Source organism: Canis lupus, chromosome 3 (genome assembly GCF_003254725.2).
Source record: "Canis lupus dingo isolate Sandy chromosome 3, ASM325472v2, whole genome shotgun sequence".
Classification (NCBI taxonomy): Eukaryota; Metazoa; Chordata; class Mammalia; order Carnivora; family Canidae; genus Canis; species Canis lupus.
In genome coordinates this window covers 32,307,648-32,330,085 of record NC_064245.1, presented here as the reverse complement: position 1 = coordinate 32,330,085, position 22,438 = coordinate 32,307,648, and the positions used below count along the sequence as shown (strand labels likewise).

Genomic DNA, 22,438 nt, shown 5'->3' with positions numbered 1-22,438 from the left:
TTGAGGACCATTTGAATGATAAATGGTTCTCCAACCTTTCATTTTCAGGATGTAGGTGTCCTTACATCTATATGAGTCTCTTGTAGACAGCAAATAGATGGGTCTTGCTTTTTTATCCAGTCTGAAACCCTGTGCCTTTTGATGGGGTCATTAAGCCCGTTCACGTTCAGAGTTACTATTGAGAGATATGAATTTAGTGTCATCATGATATCTATTCAGTCCCTGTTTTTGTGGATTGTTTCCTTGGACTTCCTCTTTCTTTTACAGAGTCCCCTTTAATATTTCTTGCACAGCTAGTTTGGTGGTCACATATTCTTTCAGTTTTTGCCTATCTTGGAAGCTCTTTATCTCTCCTATTCTGAATGAGAGCCTTGCTGGATAAAGTATTCTTGGCTGTAGGTTCTTCTCATTTAGGACCCTGAATATATCCTGCCAGCCCTTTCTGGCCTGCCAGGTCTGTAGAGAAGTATGCTGTTAACCTAATACTTCTCCCAATAAAGGTTAGGGATCCCTTGTCTCTTGCTGCTTTAAGGATCTTTTCTTTATCTTTGGAATTTGCAAGTTTCGCTATTAAATGTTGAGGTGTTGAATGGTTTTTATTGATTTTAGCTGGGGACCTCTCTATCTCGTGGATCTGAATGGCTGTTTCCCTCCCCAAATTAGGGAAGTTCTCAGCTATGATTTGTTCAAATATGCTTTCTGGTCCTCTGTTCCTCTTGGCGCCCTCAGGAAACCCAATTAAACGTACATTTTTCCTATTGAGGCTGTCGTTTATTTCCCTTAACCTATCCTCATGATCTTTTAATTGTCTTTCTCTTTTTTCCTGAGCTTCCTTCCTTGCCGTCAACTTGTCTTCTATGTCACTCACTCGTTCTTCTACCTCATTAACCCTCATCATTAGGACCTCCAGTTTGGATTGCTTCTCATTTAATTGATTTTTAATTTTGGCCTGATTAGATCTAAATTATGGAGTCATGAAGTATCTTGAATCTTTTGTGCTTTTTTTTTTCTAGAGCCATCAGTATCCTCTGATTCTATATACTGTAAATTCCTCAACTTTCCCTGGAACTTTCTAGTGCTGCTTGGTGAAGAACTTGCTCTTCTCCTGTCCCTTCAGCTGGTCTTCTGGGGCAGGGGCCTGCTGTGCTGATTCTCAGGTGTGTACACCTGGCGTTGCTGCCCAGCCCCCTGCCAGGTGTACAGCTCAGTGGGAGCTGTTTATCCTGTGAGGCTCCTGCTCCCTGGCAGCCCTTCTCAGCCCCAGGCACAAGGTGACACAATGAGGAACAACAACAGTGGTGGCAGCAGCCAGCTCTCCAGCCCTGGAGTCAGCTCCAGCAGTAACTACCACAGCCGATGCTTGGGCTCTTCCCGGGCCTTGCCGGGCATGCGCTCCAGCCCTTTCTGGCTGTGTGGCACACTCTCCCCCAGGGCACAGTTCCTCTCTTAGTGCCCCCTGGGATCCTGAGGGCTCCTCTGCCCCTCCTGGGGTCCTGCCTGAGCTCCCGGCTAGGGCCTTTCTCTCTGGGAAGGTTGGTAAAGCTCCTGCATCTCCGAGCCTGGGCTTTCTTGTCTTGGGGGGCACTCGCCGTGGGCCTTAGCCTGGTTCTTGCAGGGGCACCTCCCCCTTGGATGCTTTTTTATTTATTTATTATTATTTTTTCTGTCTTCCTACCTTGATAGAAGTGCGAACTCTTCTCTCTGTAGCATTCCAGCTGTTCTCTCTTTAAATCTCAGGCCAAATTCATAGGTTTTCAGGATGATTTGAAAGTTTTCTAGGTAAGTTGGTGGGGACGGGTGACTTGGGAAATCCTACTCTTCCACCATCTTGCCCCACCTCCCCACTGTCTGTTTTTATAAATAAATTTTTATTGGAATGTATCCACAGTGATTTTTGTATATTTTTTCTATGACTGTTTTAGCACTACCACAGCAGCATTCAGTATTTGCAGCAGTATTTGTATATGGCCTTACATTGCTTCAAATACTATCTCTGGCCCTTTTCAAAACAGTTTGCCAAACCTGATCTATAGTAACAGAAAACAGATCAAAGATTGCCCGGGGAGAAACTGGTGATGGGAAGATTGCAGCAAAGTAGGAGGACCCTAGACTCATCTCATTCCATGAATACAACTAGATAACTATCAAATCATCCTAAATACCCCCAAAATCGACCTGAAGACTGTCAGAACAAACTCCAAAACTAAAGATAGAGAAGAGGTCACATAGACGAGGTAGGAAATACAGAGACAGGCTTGGGAGAGAAACAGATCGTGGTCAATGAGGTGGGGAGGCAGCCACAGTCATGGAGAAGGGCAAGAGACAGACAACCACATGGGAGAACCCACACTAGGAAGAGGAATCCCCATAGCAATTGGCTTGAAAGAGAGGGGGCCTGAATTTTGTGAGTTCTTGCAGCCAGCAGGACTTAAAGCTTGAAATTTTAAAGTTCAGTAGACTTGGCTGGGATTGAGCCTGGAGGGTATTGGGGCCACCCTTGGAAAGAAGGCGAGGCAAACATCCTGCCAACATACAGCATTGAAAAGACTATCTGAAGAGTGCCTGGGGCACAGAGTAGGGGAGGTTATTTACTCATCTCAGAGCATGTCCAAAAGAGGCAGTGCTCATGGAAAGATACCCCCTTGGGAGCAAAGGAACTGGTATGCATCATTTTCCTTCCCCACCCCTCAACATTAGCACAGAGCCACATACACTCACTACCTCACTTGGTTACACCAAGCTATGCCTCCCAAAAGTGCTCTAGTGAAACCACCACAGTCATGCTTGCCTCAGTCCCAGCACCTGTGGTCCCCTGCCCCCAGAAGACAAACACAAACCTCTGCATACACCATGTCTCCTGACCTGGGAGTTTTGCACGGCCATGGTTCCAGCAGCAGTGGTTAAGAGGTCTCATTTCACAAGCAGACCAAAATACAACTAGTTAAAATATGCCATATTCAGCTCAGGGACCAAACACTGCCACAAAAGACAAGAAGAACCTCTGAAAATGACTAGCCTGGAGGATAAAGTGGCAAGGACACAAAAGCAGAGTGTACACAGCACACATTGGACATGCTTAGTGAACACCAGGCCCTGGGGAACAAGGGACATTACAAGGTAGAGCAATCCTGGATATCTTCTTCATAAGGCCACTACCTTCAAGAACAAAGGACACATCTGAGTTCTATAACACATAGAAACAGGCACAGAGATTTAGAGAAAATGAGAAGATAGAGATATTTGTCCCAAATGAAAGAACAGGACAAGGCCATGGCCAGAGATCTAAGCAAAACAGATATAAGTAACATCTCTGGTGGAGCAATGACCATAAGGATACTCAATGAACTTGAGAAAAGAGTGGAAGACATCAGTGAGACTCAACACAGAGATAAAAGTGTCAGAGATGAAGAGTGCAATAAATGAGATTCGAAACATACTTGATAAAATAAATAGTAGGCTGGAAGAGGCAGAAGAATAAATTAATGACCTAGAAGACAGAGTAATGAAAATAATCAAGCTGAACAAAAGACAGAAAAAAAGAATTACATAAAATGAGAATAGACTCTGTGAATGTAATAACATTCATATTTTAGGAGTCCCAGAAGAAGAAGAGAGAGAGAAGCAGGAAAGAAAATTTACTTGAAGAAATAATAACTAAAAACTCCCCTAATCTGGGGAAGAAAACATAACCAGATCAGGGAGGCACAAAGAAACCCAACAAAATCAATGGATAAATTTCTAGAAGAATATAAGCTACCAAAAGTGAAACAGGAAGAAATAGAAAACATAAACAAAGATATTGAATCAGTAATCAAAAAACTTCCAACAAACAAAAATCCAGGGCCAGATGGCTTCACAGGTGAATTATATCAAACACTTAAAGAAGAATTAATACCTATTCTTCTCAAACCATTCCCCAAAAAACAGAAAAGGAAGGAAGACTTCCAACTCATTCTATGAGGTCAGCATTACCCAGAAACTGAACCAGATAAAGACTCCACTAAAAAAGGGAGTAATACACCAATATTCATGATGAACATGGATGCAAAAATTCTCAAAATATCAGCAAACCGAATCCAACATTACATTAAAAAAAAATCATTCATCATGATAAAATGGGATTTATTCCTGGGTTTCAAGCATGGTTCAATATTCACAAATCAATCAGTGTGATATTTCACATCAATTAAAGAAATGATAAGAATCATATAATCATTTCAATAGATGCAGAAAAAGCACTTGACAGAGTACAACATCGACTAATGATTAAAAAAAAAACCTCAACAAAGCAGATTTAAAGGGAACATACTTCAACATAATAAAGACCTTCTACAAAAAAAACAGCTAAGATCATCCTCAGTGGGGGCAAACTGAAAACTTTTCCTCTACAATCAGGAACAAGACAGGATGTCCATTCTCACCATTGTTATTGAACATAGTACTGGCAGTCCTAGCCACAGCAATCAGACAATAAGAGAAATAAAAGGTATCCAAATCAGCAAGAAAGAAGTAAAATTTTCACTATTTGCAGGTGACATGATACTCTATGTAAAAAAACTCAAAAGACTCTAAAAACTAGCTAGAACTGATATACAAATTCAGTAAACTCACAAGATACAAAAATCAATGTACAGAGATCTGTTGATTTCTTCACAACAATAATGAAGCAGAGAAAGAGAAATTAAGGAATCAATCCCATTTACAATTGCACTAAAAACCATAAGATAATAGTAATACACCTAACTAAAGAGGTGAAAGACCTATACTCTGAAAACTATAAAACACTTAGAAATTAAAGAGACATTTGGATGGCCCAGTCAGGTAAGTGGCTACCGTCAGCTCAAGTCATGGTCTCAGGGTGCTGGGATCAAGCCCTAGTAAAGCCTGTTTCTTTTTCTCCTTCTCCCTCTGCCCCTCCCCCTGCTTGTGCTATCTCTTAAATAAATAAATAAATAAATAAATAAATAAATAAATAAATAAAATATTTTTTAAAAAAGAAATTGAAGATGATACAAAGAAATGGAAAGGTATTCCATGCTCATGGATTGGAAGAACAAACACTGTTAAAATGTCTATACTATACCAAAGCAATTTACAGATTCAATGCAATCCCTATCAAAACACCAAGAGCGGGGATCCCTGGGTGGCTCAGCAGTTTGGTGCCTGCCGTTGGCTCAGGGCGCGATCCTAGAGTCCCAGGATCAAGTCCTGCATCGGGCTCCCGGCGTGGAGCCTGCTTCTCCCTCCTCCTGTGTCTCTGCCTCTCTCTCTCTCTCTGTGTCTATCATAAATAAATAAATAAATAAATAAATAAATAAATAAATAAATCTTAAAAAAAAAAAAAAACACCAAGAGCATTTTCCACAGAGCTAGAACAAACAATCCTCAAATTTTTGTGGAAACATAAAAGACCCAAAATAGCCAATCTTGAAAAAGAAAAGCAAAGCTGGAGGCATCACAATTCTGGATTTCGAGTTATATTACAAACCTGTGATAATAAACACAATATGTTTCACAAAAGTAGACACATAGATGAACAGAATAGAACAGAAAACCCAGAAACAAACCAATAACTATATGGTCATTTAACCTTCAAGGCAGGAAAGAATATCCAACGGAAAAAAGTCTCTTCAACCAATGGTGTTAGGAAAACTGGGTAGCAACTGGCAAACAAATGAAACTGGGCCTCTTTCTTACACCATATACAAAAATGGATGAAAATCCTAAATGTGAGACCTGAAACCATCAAAATCCAAGAGAAGAACACAGGCAGTAAATTCTTTGACATTGGTCATTGCAACTTCTTATTAGATATATCTTCTGAGGCAAGGGAAACAAAAGTAAAAAAGAAACTATTGGGACTTCAAAATAAAAAGCTTCTGTACAGTTCAGAAAACAATCAACAAAACTAAAAGGCAAACTATGGAATGGGAGAAGATATTTGCAAATGCTATATCTGATAGAGGGTTAGTAACCAAACTATATAAAGAATTTATAAAACTCAACACCCAAAAACTAAATAATCCAATTTAAAAATGGGCAGAAGGGAGGAGGAGGCAAGATGGTGGAATAGGGGTCCTAATTTCATCTGGTCCCCTTAAATTAGCTAGATACTATCAAATCATTCTGAACACCTATGAATTCAACCTGAAATGTAAGGAAAGAATGGCTGGAACTTTACAAGTAGAAAAGTGACCACTTTTTGCAAGATAGGAGGGCAGAGAAGAGAAATAGAGGAGATATATCATAAGGTAAACAGTGGGGGGAGGGAGCCTCTCCTGGAGGCTGGCTACCAGAAAGTGATACAGCCATGCAGCTCAAAACCTGGACCTTTAGAAATCTGCTTCTGGGGATCCCTGGGTGGCGCAGTGGTTTAGCGCCTGCCTTTGGCCCAGGGCGCGATCCTGGAGACCCGGGATCGAATCCCATGTCAGGCTCCCGGTGCATGGAGCCTGCTTCTCCCTCTGCCTGTGTCTCTGCCTCTCTCTCTCTCTCTGTGACTATCATAAATAAATAAAAATTAAAAAAAAAAATTTAAAAAAAAAAAGAAATCTGCTTCTGTGAGATATTTCCCTGCCTGAAAGGTACTCAGTGGTGAAGTGGGGTAGAATCACAGGTGGGACAGTGGGGTTCTGAATATTCCTGGAGGCACAGAAAGAACAGGGTGCCTGAGCCCACAGAGTTCCCAAGCATTGGAAAGGGGAAATAGTTTTAGGTCAGTAAGCCTAGGAAGGGAGATTCTCAGCTTCCTTTGCCATAAACTTCAAAGTGCAGCCAGCTGGGGTGACTGCTCTCCTTGTTAGATCCCTGCAAAGGACTGGAATGTAGTAACCCTCCACATTCCTCCAGGAGAGATGGAGCAGGTGCACACTCCAATGGTGAATGCTCTTCATGACGGGGCCCTGCAACCAACATAAACAGAGTGACCCTCTCCTTCCTCCAGGAGTAAAGAGCAGATGTGCACACAGCAGATGAAAGCTCTGTCTCCGAGAGGCCTGCAAACTACACAAATCAGTGTCCTTCCACCTTCCCCTGGGGAGGACCTGAGGGGATAGGTACCATAGAGTCTGCACAGTTTGGCACACACCAGGATCTCTCAGCTCTGGGGAGTGGCCATTTTTATTTTTCCCCGCTACAGACACATGGAAAGCCTCTAGGGAACAAACAGCTCCCACTGAACCCGGCCCCCTAGCAAGGGGTGGTGCAACTCCACCCCTGCACAGGCACTGAGAATCAGCACCACAGGCCCCTCCCTGAGAAGACCAGCTAGAAGAACAGGTAAACAGCAAGTTTACTAACCAAGCAGCGCTGGAAAACTCCACTGCTAGGGTAAAACAGTAAATAAAATTGGAGGGTTTCTTCCTTTTGATTTATCTTTCAGTTTAAAGTTCCCCATTTATTTTCTTTTTTCTCATTTCAATTAGTATCTTTTTATCAACTCTTTTTGTCTTTTTCTAAACTTTCATATTTACATGCTATAGATATATTCTTCAATTTGGATTCCTTTCACTATACTCAATTTTAATTTTTGTATATGTACTATATATATATAAGTTTTGCTGTCTTTATAATTTTGGAATTTAGTGTCCTCTAACACATAGACCTAAATACACTCAGGACCAAGTGGATAACCCTGTATTGTCCACTTGATGAGATTGTATTCTCTCTCTCCCCTCTTCTTTTTCTCCCTTGTTTTCTTTTTTTCTTTTGTTTTGTTTTTGTTTTTCTTTGTCTTTTTTTCTTTTTTCTTCTAGTTCCTGACCACCTTGAATTTCTACTCGGGTCATGGTTGATATTTTTTATTCTGTTCACTTGTACAGCCATTCTTCACTGGACAAAATGACTAAAAGGAGGAATTCACAACAAAAGGAAGAACCAGAGGTAATGCTCTCTGCCACAGATCGAATGGATATGCATTTAAGTAAAATGAAAGAGATGGAATTCAGAATAACAATTATAACGTTACTAATTGGGCTTGATAAAAGCATAAGACTCTAGAAAATCTCATAGTGCAGAAATAAGACCTAATCAGGCTAAAATGAATAATACTCTGAGATGCAGCCTAAACTGGATGCTCTAACAGCTAGGGTAAATGAGACAGAAGAGAGAATAAGTGACCTAGAAGACAAGTTGATGAAAAGAAGGAAGCTGAGGAAAAGAGAATAACAACTAACAGCCCATGAGGAAAGGCTCCAAGTGATGCTATGGGGGGAGGGGGGGAAGCATCCAAATTATTGGAATTCCTGAGGATGCAGCAGGGGAGAGAGGGTGCAGAAGGTATATTTGAGCAAATCATAGCTGAGAACTTCCCTAAAAATCATGATTTTTTTTAAGAATATATTATGAGCAAATATATGCCAACAAATTAGGCAACCTGGAAGAAATGGATGCATTCCTAGAAATCTATAATCTACCAAAACTAAAAAAGGAAGAAAGCGAAAATCTGAACAGACCCTTATTCAGCAAGGAAATTGAAGCAATCATCAAAAAAAAAACACAAGAGTCCAGGGCCAGATGGCTTCCCAGGAGGATTCTACCAAACATTTATAGGAGAATTAAAATTTATCTATTTTCTGAAGCTGTTTCAAAAAACTGAAATGGAAGGAAAACTTCCAAATTCTTTCTATGAGTTATCATTACCTTGATTCCTAAGCCAAAGACCCCACCAACAAGGAGAATTATAGATCAATGTCCCTGATGAACATGGAGGCCAAAATTCTCACTAAGATACCAACCAATAGGATCCAAAGTACATTAAAAGGATTATTTACCACAACAAAGTGGGATTTATCCCTGGAATGCAAGGATGGTTCAACATCCACAAATCTATCAACATGATAGACCACATTAATAAAAGAAGACAAGAATCATATGATCCACTCAACAGATGCAGAAAAATCATTTGACAAAATGCAGCATCCTTTCTTGATTAGCACTCTTCACAGTGTAGGGATAGAGGGAACATACCTCAGTATCATAAAAGTCATTTATGAAAAGCCCACAGCAAATACAATTCTCAATGGGGAAAAATCCAAGAGCTTTCCCCCTAAGAATAGGAACATGACAGGGATGCCCCCTCTCACCACTGTTGTGAGTACTAGAAATCCTAGCCTCAGCAATCAGAACAAAAAGAAACAAAATGCATTCAAGCTGGCAAAGAAGAAGTCAAACTCTCACTCTTCACAGATTACATGATACTTTGTGTGGAAAACTCAAAAGTCTCCACTCAAGATTGCTAGAAACCATACAATTCATCAACATGGCAGGATACAAAATCAATGCACAGAAATCAGTTGCATTTCTATATACTAACAATGAAACTGAAGAAAGATATATCAAGGAATTGATTCCATTTACAATTGCACCAAAACCCAGAAAATACATAGGAATAAACCTAACCAAAGAGGAAAAGGATCTGTGCTCTAAAAACTATGGAACACTTCTGAAATAAATTGAGGCACAAAGAAATGGAAAAACAGTCCCTGCTCACGGATTGGAAGAATAAATATTGTGAAAATGTCTATGCTACCCAGGGCAATTTACATGTTCAATGCTATCCCTATCAAAATACCATGGACAGTTTTCACAGAGTTGAAACAAATAATGCTAATATTTGTATGGAACCAGAAAGACCCTGAATAACCCAAGGAATATTGAAAAAAAAAACAAAACACCAAAGCTGATGGCATCACAATGCCTAACTTCAAGCTCTGTTACAAAGCTATAATCAAAGAGACAGAATGTACTGGCACAAAAACAGACACAGAGATTATGGAACAGAATAGAGAACCCAGAAATGAACCCTCAACTCTGGTCAATTAATCAACAAAGCAGGAAAGAATATCCAATGGAAAAAAACACAATCTTTTCAATAAACGTTGCTGTAAAAATTGGAGAGCCACATGCAGAAGAATGAAACCAGATCATTTCTTCACACCATACACAAAAATGAACTCAAAATGAATGAAAGACCTAAGTATGAGACAAGATTCCATCAAAATTCTAGAGGAGAACAAAGGCAACAACCTCTTTGACCTTGGCCACAGCAACTTCTTGCTAGACACATCTCCAAAGGCAAGGGAAACAAAGGCAAAAATGAGCTATTGGGACTTCATCAAGATAAAAAGCTTCTGCACAGCAAAAGAAACAGTCAACAAAAGACAAGCTACAGAATGGGAGAAGATATTTGCAAATGACATATCAGATAAAGGGCTAGTGTCCAAGATCTATATAGAACTTCCCAAACTCAGTAACTAAAACAGCAAAAAACCCAGTCAAGAAACATGCAGCAGACATGAACAGACATTTCTCCAGGAAGACATACAAATAGCCAAAGACACATGAAAAAAAGGCTCCATATCACTTGGCATCAGGGAAATATAAATCAAAATCACAATAAAGTCCCATTTCAAAAAAAAAAAAAAGTCCCACTTCATGCCAGTCAAAAATGGCTGAACAGGGGATCCCTGGGTGGCTTAGCGGTTTGGCGCCTGCCTTTGGCCCGGGGCGCAATCCCGGAGTCCTGAGATCGAGTCCCGCGTAGGGCTCCCGGCATGGAGCCTGCTTCTCCCTCCTCCTGTGTCTCTGCCTCTCTCTCTCTCTCTCTCTCTATGTCTATCATAAATAAAAATAAGTAAATAAATCTTTTAAAAAAATGGCTGAACAACTCAGGAAACAATAGATGTTGACAAGGATTTGGAGAAAGGGGAATCTTAGATTGTTGGGAATGCAAACTGGAGGGGCCACTCTGGAAAACAGTATGGAAGCTCCTCAAAAAGTTAAAAATAGAGCTACCCTATGATCCAGCAACTACACTACTGGGTATGTACCCCAAAGATACAGATGTAGTGAAAGGAAGGGGCATCTATACACCAATGTTCATAGCAGCAATGTCCACAATAGCCACACCGTGGAAAGAGCCAAGATGTCCTTCTACAGATTAATGGACAAAGAAGTTGATATATACATATCAAATATATCATATTATATATATATTATATATATAATGGAATATTAGTCCTCAAGAAGAATGAAATCTTGTCATTTGCTGTGACATGCCTAGAGCTAGAATGTACTATACTATGCAAAATCAGTCAGTCAGAAAAAGACAAATATCATATGATTTCATTCATATGTGGAATTTAAGAAACAAAACAAGCAAAGATATACAAAAGAGAGAGGCAAACCAAGAAACAGACTCTAAACTGTATAGAAAACCTATATGGTGGTTATAGGAAAGGAGGGCAGTGGTGGAATAGGTTAAATGGGCGATAGGAATTAAGGAGTGCACTTGTGATGAGTACTGGGTATTATATGGAAGTGTTGAATCACTATTTTGTATGCCTGAAATTATCAACATACTAAATTATTAGCATGTTAACAAAGTTTTTAAATAAAAAACTTTTTAAAAGTTTATATATGCTGATTGATTCCAATTCTTTCTATTACCCTTATCCTACCTTTGTGGGCTTAAGTATAGATAATTTTCTGGAAAACAACAGTTACTGCATGTGACCTCTGGAATTTGAAGATATACCCAAACTATCTCTTGTAGTACCTTGTACATATTATCCTTCCTTATATCTGTCTTCTCTACTCTTGCAAGATCAGTTTTCACATAGTGTTAGAGAAAACTCCTCTTCATATGGTCTTCTCTGGAAGCCTTCTTACCCTGAGCTCTTTTATATGTCACTCTTGGATGCTTGCTCTGTGTCAGGCTCTGAGCTTAAAGGTTATGGCAAGAAATGTAGGCAAGAAACCATAGTGAATTTTAAGGGATTCATCATTCTGCAGAGAACACACATAGTAATCAAACAGTTGTATTTGATGTAAGTAACATACAAGCATTAGGATGCCCCCACAGAGAGGAAAAATGTGGTGACTGGGAGATTTCACACACAAAAAGGTGATAGGCAAGATCTTAGAGGATGAATAAATTTTCCAAGTAAAGACGGAAAGGGCATGCAAGATAAAGGTAAAGTATATCCAAGGACAGGACATTAAGAAGGAAGAAAGACATCAAAGTGACATCAACAAACTGGTAGATGGGCATTTCCAAGCTTAGGTCCTATATCAAAAATCCAACAGAAATGGGTGATGGGTATTAAGGAAGGCACTTACCAGGATGAGCACTAGGTGTTATATGTAAGTGATGAATCACTAAATTCTACTTCTGAAACCAATATTACACTATATGTTAACTAGAATTTAAATAGAAATTTGAAACAAAAAAATCAATAGAAACTGTTAAAACCAAATTTTCAGAACTCTAAAAAAGAGACAAAAGCTGGGATGCCTGGGTGGCTCAGAGGCTGAGCATCTGCCTTTGGCTCAGGGAGTGATCCTGGAATCCCGGGATCGAGTCCCACATCAGGCTTCCTGCATGGAGCCTGCTTCTCCCTCTACCTATGTCTCTGCCTCTCCCCCCGACCCCTCTCTCCCTCCTTCCCCCCCCCGCCCCCCATGTGTGTCTCTCATGAATAAATAAATAAATAAAATCTTTAAAAAGAGAGAGAGAAAGAGACAAAAGCTTATAGCAACCAAAAAATTGAATCAAGAAAAAGACAATTTCAGAATGGTAGGAAAGCTTTGTGGCATTTTTACTTGCCCTATCCCCTATCCCCTATCCACAATTCCATGGTCTTGCCATGGAGGCAGCCCAGTATGAGTTCAGAGGGAACAGGGCAGACCTTGTTCATAAATTACTGTCTTTGTTTTAATCTGAATGGAGGCTACTTGAAGAACTCATGTAAAGCATTCATTTCTGTTTCACCTAATTTAGAACTCAGGGCAGAAAAGTGGCAGGCATTGTTCAAAAATACCAGCCAAACTAATAATTCACAAAGGCCTGAGGAAAAGATTATGGTTGAAACACACAATAGGCCACCTGAGGCAAAGGAGCAAAAGCTGGAAAATTATGACATTCAAAAGGAGCCATGTATTTGGGGGAATAAAGAAAGCCACATACATGCCCAGAGAAAGATCCATGCTCACAGAAGGGTGGAGAATTCCCTAAGATATCACCACAGGCTGATGCCTAGTCTTAGTGCAATCCTGACTAAGTGTGGAGGTGCTGTTTGTTTTTGTTTACTTCTTTTTGTTTTTTTAGCTCCTGGCTTTCAAGGACATTTTTATAAAAACACTAGCTGAACACACTAAGAAACAGCTTTCATGGACAAATTTCATGGACCATATATGACAAGGAATATAGCCTTACCTCACGTTGTTTATAAAAAACTAACTTCAAATTGATCAATGACTGAAATTACCATATGACCTATCAATTCCAATACCCAAAATAACTGAAATTAGGAACTAAACAGATACCTGGATACCACTGTTGACAGCAGAATTATTTACAATAGCTAGAAAAGCAGAAACAACCCAAGTATCCATCAGCAGATGACTGGGTAAACAAACTGTGGCATAAACACAAAATGGAATATTATTCGGCCATAAAAAGGAAATGAAGTTCTGATATATGCTATAACATGGATGAATCATGAAAACATTACTCTAATTTAAATAAGCCAGGCACAGAAGGACAAATATTGTGTAATTCCACTTATATGCAATATCTAGAATAGGCAAATTCATAGAGATGGAAGATAGATTAGAGATTACCAGGGGTTGGAAGTATAGGGAAAAAGAATGAGAGATTATTATTAAATAGTTACAAATGTTCTGTTTAGGGTGATAGAAAATTTTTGAAATAAATCATGGTAATGATTATACAACACTGTGAATGTAATTAACACCACTGAACTGTGTACTTAAAAATGGATAAAATGGCAGATTTTATGTGATAGATTTTTTACCACAATAAAAAATATACAAGAGTAAAAATGTCTGGTTGGGTAGGGAATTGCCATTTAGTGTGCATTAGGTAGATCAGAAGGCTTTAAATAGCATGCAAAGGTGTTGGGACCTCATTCTGCAAACAGAGAAGTCACTGAAGTTGTTTAAGCAAAGGAGCCAGAGTAGCCTGATTTTTCCATGCATGTAGCTTTGTTTGCCTGACTAGATTTTGTTACGGTTTTCTAAATTTTCCAGGACACTTACCACAGTACTAAAAGACAAGAATTGCTTACCTGTTTCATTATATCTGATGGCTGATTTTCTTTGATTTCACTTCTAAAAGATACCAAATTTCTTTAAATTCCCGGTTTAACTGTTTGAGGAACCTCCACACAGTTAAACCGGGAATTTAAAGAAATTTGGTATCTTTTAGAAGTGAAATCAAAGAAAATCAGCCATCAGATATAATGAAACAGTTAAAAATAGACCTGCCCTACGACCCAGCAATTGCACTGCTGGGGATTTACCCCAAAGATACAGATGCAATGAAACGCCGGGACACCTACACCCCGATGTTTCTAGCAGCAATGTCCACAATAGCCAAACTGTGGAAGGAGCCTTGGTGTCCATCGAAAGATGAATGGATAAAGAAGATGTGGTTTATGTATACAATGGAATATTACTCAGCTATTAGAAATGACAAATACCCACCATATGCTTCAATGTGGATGGAACTGGAGGGTATTATGCTGAGTGAAGTAAATCAGTCGGTGAAGGACAAACATTATATGTTCTCATTCATTTGGGGAATATAAATAATAGTGAAAGGGAATAGAAGGGAAGGGAGAAGAAATGTGTGGGAAATATCAGAAAGGGAGACAGAACGTAAAGACTGCTAACTCTGGGAAACGAACTAGGGGTGGTGGAAGGGGAGAAGGGCGGGGGGTGGGAGTGAATGGGTGACGGGCACTGGGGGCTATTCTGTATGTTAGTAAATTGAACACCAATAAAAAATAAATTAAAAAAAAAGAAAGAAAAATAAAATAAAATAAATTCCCGGTTTAAAAAAAAAAATTGCCAATTGCACTTCCCTAGATAATGCTTTTCTACAAGCCAGAAATAGCATCCCATTGCTTGCTCTGCCACATGCCCATAAGATTTTCTAAGAGTCAGTAAAAACACAAGTTATTGTTCATGATCCTAGCAGAAATTTCAGTCAGGACAGGAAGATGGAAGCTCCAACAGGATGTTTTCTACAGTTCTATTTTCTCTTATCAGTTTGTAGAGGTCTGAATTTTCTTCCAGCCCAAACTCCTGTCATAGCACTCATCAATCCAACTTCAGAAGAGATTCTATATTCATAAAGCTTTGTCATATCAGAAAAATTCCCTGCAATAACCTACGATTGAAGTTTCACCTTGTCCCTGCAAAATCTCAATTTCTTCCATAATTTTAATCACATTGTCTGCAGCCAGCAGTACTAATCAAACTGCCTACACATGAGCCTACCTGCTTGGTAATACCTGGTGCCATTACTGAGGAGTCAAAAGGGCACCTTCTAACACTAAAAGTTCCCATGGATCACTATCAGAAATGCTCCATTCTGTTCTCATTCCACGCTGGCTCCTCAATGACAGCCAGCAAGCAGTAAGGGAAAAAGTGGTGGATTCTTTTATAGGGTGCTGGAAGAAAGACTGCTGATGGGGACATCACAATTTCCAGTTTTGCATTCTATTATAAATACTAACAATGTGCCATTAAGATTCTTCTAAAAATTAAAAGTTCACGCAACTGAGGATGAATAAGAATAAAAAGCGACATTTATCCAAGCTGTCTTTAACCTGTGGAGCTTCTATCAACTACTTCCTTGAATGGGCATTAATTTCTCACCAAGAGTTTTAACATTCCTTAAAATGAAACCTTTGATAAGTGGCTCTGTACTTTCTCATTTGAATCTCCAACAGAGCCAAGTTTCAGAGCAGAACTAAAAGCTAAATGGCACTCCTTCCTCACATTCCAAAGGCCCTGGGCAACAGGATTCAAAGGAAGGTAGGATAGGGCTTCCACAATTCTCTAAGCAGCCTCTCTGACATGGGCGTGTGCTGGGCACCTCACAGCCTACCCTGTAAAAAAACTGAGGCTTCCAAAGATTAATTGGTTTTCTTCAGGCTACACAGCCTGCTTGGGGCAAAACCAGGATTCAATCCCCACTCTGTGAGAATTTCTTTCCATCAAGTTGGATTCATCTCATCTGCTCAGTCTTTAGATGGAATGCTTTCTCTGCTTAAAAATAAATGTGGTAATTCCACTTATGAAACCTCTCTCCAAAAGATAGTTTGTTTTTTTTTGTTTTTCTTTTTAAAGATTTTATTTATTTATTCATAGACACACACACAGAGAGAGAGAGAGAGGCAGAGACACAGGCAGAGGGAGAAGCAGGCTCCACGCAGGGAGCCCAATGTGGGATTCGATCCAGGGTCTCCAGGATCACACCCCAGGCTGCAGACGGCGCCAAACCACTGCGCCACCGAGGCTGCCCCCGATAGTTTGTTTTATATACTCAGAAATGTAACTTAATTTTGTTATAGCTGAAACCTCTCAATCTTTTATAAAAAACATATTGTCCATGTTCCTTTTTCAGGACCTTTGATCAAAAGCAATTCTGATAAATCTATTACCTACAGTTAACATGAACTAACCCATATATCTTAAGCCACATAGGATGCATATCCAGAGAGTATCTCAACAGTTATATACCTCATATTTGTCCTTTACACCAAGGAACCTCGCAAAAGGGCTATGTGCACTGGATAAAGTAAAAGCCACTCAGCCTCCTTCCCTTTGGCGAGGTACCTCAATGTGTATTGGCCATAAAATAGGCCACTATTTATCACAAATAAATAGTGGTTTTAGACTTACTTACTATTGAACCTATCATTTACCCAAGCATTGAGTCTCCAGGATGCAAGCTCCATGCCTCCTCTTAGGAGCTCATAGTTCACAGTTGGGCGAGCAGGCAGGAGAGGCAACATAGGATGAGTTGGATTAGAAAGTTACAGTAAACTGAGTCACCAATAGGTTACATTCTGTTAGCCATGCAAAAGACAACTGCCTGGCACCAAAAAGAGGAAGAACCTGATTACCAGCAATTACTATATAGCCTGCACATGTTTCCTTTCATGAGAAAAGTTTTCTTCTTTCTAGCTTTCCTTCAAAATCCAGCAAAAGCAAGACTGTTTTTCATTATCCTGTATTTTCCTGAGCTGCTTAGCAATCAGCCTAAACTGTTCATTCACATCACATTCAATTGTGTACCAGGCCCTGTTTCTAAGACCTCTGTCCATATTAAGTGATTCAGTTCTCACAGCAACCTTATAAGGAATAGTGAGGCACAGCAGGTACCCACATGCATCAAGCAATTGAGGATCAGAGCTATGCTTACAGCTAGGGTAACTAGGCTCCAGATCTGCCCTCTCCCTACTCAATTCAGGGTAGTGCCTGCGAACCACCCAAGATTTTGTCTTTGGCTGTGACATCAAAGCTCAGAGTGAAGCTAATGGCTTCTTTTCAAAACCTGGAAGCTTCCATGTGGCTTCCAATCAGGCTTAGCAAACACAATGATTACATCAAGTCAATAGTTTAAAAGAGCTGAGATTGGAAAGAATGAAGGTGATTGAAACATGAGTGATTCTAATTCTAAGCATTTTGCCTTAGACTGTCCACCAATACTGACAGGTGAATGTAGTTGCAGGAGACCCTACTGAGTTGCCTTTTCTTGTCCATGATCCAACTCTCTGTCCCAGAGGCTAACTTGTATGGACCCCATCAAAAAAGTTCTCATGTCCAGGATTCCAACTGGTCTCTGCCAAAGGGGAGCCCCAGTAGGAATAGAGTCAGGGTGAGAGAGGATTCCAGGTATTCATTACTTTGGATCCCTCCCTACAGGATCCTTTCACTAAAGGTCTCACAGCTTTTCTCAAGGTAGCCTTGTCATCACATCCTTCTAGTTCTTAGGAAGCTCCATCCTCTCTTCCTTTCTCTCTTTCTTCTTACCTTTCTTCCCACACCATCTGTCTCTCTGTCTCCATCTCTGTTTCTCTGTCTCAGTCTCTCTCTCTCTCTCTCTCTCACACACACACACACACACACACACACACACTCACAGATCCTGGCTCTGGAACCCCTCCCTACCCCTTTTTCTGTTGTGTGTTTTTTTTTTTTTTTAAGATTTTATTTATTTATTCATAAGAAACACAGAGAGAGAAAAAGAGAGAGAGGCAGAAACATAGGCAGAAGGAGAACCAGTTTCCATGCTGGGAGACTGATATGGGACTTGATCCCCAGACCCTGGGATCACACCCTGAGTTGAAGCCACAGAGTCACCCAGGCATCCCAAACACTTCCCTATCCTTTGTGGATTCCTCTACCTTGCTCACACCTTGGTAAAAAGCCCCACTAGTTAATCCCTATTCAAATTACCAAATTGGAGTAGACCATCTGTTTTCTGGTGGGACTCTGATTGATACAATGAATATATTTATTAAACCATCTTATAAGGTTTTTAATTGAACCATAGCATATATACAGAAATATTCATTGATTTTAAATATATCATATAGCTCAATTACAAAAGAAACATATCCATGTAACCTCTCACAGCAAGAAACAGTACATTATCAACATTCCAAAAATCCAATTAGATTTCCTCCCATTCCTACACTTTCCCTTCCACTCCCACCACAGAGTAGATTTGCTTGTTCATGATTTCTTTATACATGGAGTCATTTAGAATGTACTCTTTCCTATCAGACTTTTCTTTTGCTCAACATGTCTGTGATTGTTGCAGTTGCAGTTAAACATTTATTTTTATATATGATAGTATTCCACTGTATGATTATCCCACAATTTATTTATCTATTATTATAGGGTTGACAGATATGTGAATTGCTTTCAGCTTGAGGCTATTATAAATAGAGGTGCTATGAACACTTCCAGATATTTTTTTGGTGTGCATATGTATACATTTCTGTTGCGTATATAACTAAGAACAAACTTTCTGGGCAATAGTATGCATTGTCCTAAACCTCAGTAAATGCTGCCGAATCATTTTCCAAAGTCTTTGTACAAATCTGCAATCTTATCAGCAATATAAGATACTTCCTGTTGCTATACATTCTCTCAACACTTGTTATTGGCAAGTGTTGGTTGATAAGTCTAAGATTTTAGCCATTTAGGTATGGATATAGTGGTATCTTGTGGTTTAAAATCACATTTTTTTTCTGTAGCACAATTTTAATGTTTTACTTTTTTGATAAAGCAGAGTATAATACAAAAAAATAGTTTCCAGTAATATCTATATCTCTATTCAGAATTAAGTCTTCCACAGACATGTTACCTGGAAACAAAAGCCTATTACAAGTAAAGCCTCAACCAAAGTGGCTACTTTTTGTCTCAGGAAAAAGTTCAACTCTATAGAAGGAGTGATGTGCTATGTAAAATGGCTGTAAGGTCATAGCCTTGAGGGCACTGGAAGTATATTATCCTATTACACATTAAGTAGTTGGGTGAATTTCAAACATCAGTTTATCTGCAACCATGCTGACAACCTTTAACTGATAGTTCAATCAGGTATTGATGAATTATGAGGATAAGCACCTTTTCATATGCTTTTGGTAATTTTAGTCATTTCAGTATCCTCTTTAGTGAAGTGTCTATTCAGGATTCCTGCCCATTTTTCTATTGGGTGTCCTATCATTCTCTTAAAAATTTGCAGCTTTCTTCTTATATTTTGGATGTTATTTCCAAATGTAACAAAAATATGTTTTGCACATATATTTTCACTCTATGACTTCTTTTTCACTCAATATAGCCTTTTAAGAAAGAGAAGTTTCTATTTTTAAGGTAATTGGAGTTATGAACCTTTAGAATTGAGAAGCTGAATTGTATGGCAATGTTTTTGATGACACACTATGCTCTCATGAAGATACTTAAAGACTCCTAGTTTACAGAGGCCACTGAACTCTACAAAAATTAGGTCCTCTTAAACCAAATATGCAGCTCTAGAAGCACATGAAACAAGGAGAAGGGAGTACCAACTTGCCAAGACAGGTATGTCACCTAAGATCTGAAAGAGGTTGGGGTGACGGCCAAATCACTTTTCCATCTCAGCAACATTTTCTACCTCCCTGCAAAGAAGTGTCAGAGCCTTACACTCCAGCCTGAGTGCCAGCCTCCAGATCCACTGTGTACTAGATAAGGTAGACTGACCCCAGCTTCCCTTCAGTAAAAATGGAAAAACTGTCATTTTGTTCTGTATTCATTCCATCCCACCTTCAAAACCAAAAGATAAAATTGAGGGAGGAGGTAGGCATAGGGGAAAGAAGATGGTTCATCCCTACAAATATGCTGTTAAAAGGTGGCAACTAAAATTTTCAAGTAATCCACGGGTAACTCTGCTCAGAGAGTGGCAAGCTTTTCCAAATAATAAGGCCTCTAATGAAAACACACACAAAGGAAGAATCCTTGTCCTTCATATATGCTTGTACTATATACCAAGTATCCAGGCTGTGTCCTGAATGACAGCTCACTCATACTGTCAGACAAAAATAGTGGTATGATAAACACCTGGGATGGGCAGAAAGAACAGCTCCATCAACACAATGCATGTGGGTTGTGGGTCTCTGTGATAGCCTTATGGGCTCAGGAATAGTGAACTGGACATGTGACTGTACAGGGTCTCATAGAAAGAAGGTCCACATACAATTGTCATGACAACAGCTGTGACAACTATGGTGACAGCTATATTAGTGTTGGACATCAAGGTTCATAAGGGTCTCTGAGGTAAACCCACACTCTTTGTTTGAGGCTATGGATGAGCCAAATAAAGCTTAACTCAGCATTGGAGCTAATCTGTGGTTTTAAGCATCTTTGAAGGATGTTGAAAATCAAGCAGTCTCTGAGGAGCTTCCTATTCATGACTGTCAAAACTGACATAAAATAGAACTTCAAGACAAACTTCAAAGAATGCCATCAAGAAGGAGTCATATCTTATGTTTTTGTCACCTGTTTTTATTTTTATTTTTTTAGAGCTCAAAATCATATGATTTTTCTAACACCTACTTTTTTAAGTTATTGAGATTTTGGCATAGTTTATAATAAGCAGTACTTGATACTCAAAACAAGACTCTGCTAACATTTTGTATTGAACTTCTAGTACCAGCAAGATCTAAAAAGGCAAAAAAAACCTAAAAATCAGAGATTTTAAAAATGTGAACATTATGCCCCTTAGATATTTAGAGTAGGATTAAAACTGTGAATGATTAAAATGAGTGAATTCTTTTTTTCATTTTTTTACTTTATTTTTAATTCAAATTCAGTGAATTAACATATAGTTTGTTATTAGTTTCAGAGGTAGAGCTCAGTGATTGATTAGTCTCATATAATATCCACTGCTCATTACATCAAGTGCCCCTCTTAATGTCCATCATCTACTTAACCCATCTCACCACTACCCCTCCAGCAACCGTCAGTTTGTTCCCTAGAGTTAAGAGTCTCTTATGGTTTGCCTCCCTCTCTGATTTCATCTTGTTTTATTGTTCTCTCCCTTCTCCTAGGATCCTCTGTTTTGTTTCATAAATTCCACATGAGTGAGATTATATGATAATTGACTTTCTCCGATTGACTCATTTGCTCAACATAATACCCTCTAGTTCCATCCATATCATTGCATATGACAAGATTTCTTTCTTTCTTTTTCTTTCTTTCTTTCTTTCTTTCTTTCTTTCTTTCTTTCTTTCTTTCTTTCTTTGAGTAGTAATACCACATCTGATTTATCCATTCATATGTTGATGGACGTCTGGACTCTTTCCACAGTTTGGCTATTGTGGACATTGCTGCTATAAACATTGAGATGCAGGTGTCCCTTCAGATCACTACATCTGTATCTTTGGGGTAAATACCCAGTAGTGCAATTGCTGGGTCGTAGAGTAGCTCTATTTTCAATGTTTTGAGGAACCTCCACACTGTTTTCCAGAGTGGCTGCACGTTTGCATTCCCACCAACAGTGTAAGAGGGTCCCCCTTTCTCCACATCCTCACCAACATCTATCATTTCCTGACTCATTAATTTTAGCCATTCTGACCAGCATGAAAAATGCATGAATTCTTACATGAAAACAATTAATCATTAGGGAAGAATTCTGAATGCAGTTTGAGAATTCTTACTCTGTATTATTGCATTTTAGCTTTGTTAAAGGAGTCCAGTTTATTAACAGAAATGTGGGGCAGTGCTGGCAGGGCATTACACATTGTCAGAGACAGTGCCTTATGCCCTGTATCCCCAGTACCTCTCACAGCCTCTCACTAGAAAATACTGGATTAAGAAGCCAATGAAGGAACAATTATCTGCATTAAACAGGGATGTAAAATTCTCGGAATATGATATGACATGATAGAATTTCTAGGCCATCCCTGAAGAGGGCAGCATTTTACTCTGAGTGCGGCTTTCCCTTTGATCCACTGGAATTGGGCTGCTGCCTCAAGCCATATAGCCCACACGGTGCACAACTACAGTAGTTGTGTTCTATGTGAATGGATTGCCAGAGCACCTCACACTTGACTCTCTTCTCCCTACTGGAACTCAA

General features: G+C 39.3%; 1 protein-coding gene across 1 annotated transcript in view; it reads right to left on the bottom strand.

Moving 5' to 3' along the window:
* Positions 1 to 22,438, bottom strand: part of OCA2 (OCA2 melanosomal transmembrane protein) — a 452,602-nt gene that overhangs the window by 243,027 nt on the left and 187,137 nt on the right. The window lies entirely within an intron of this gene.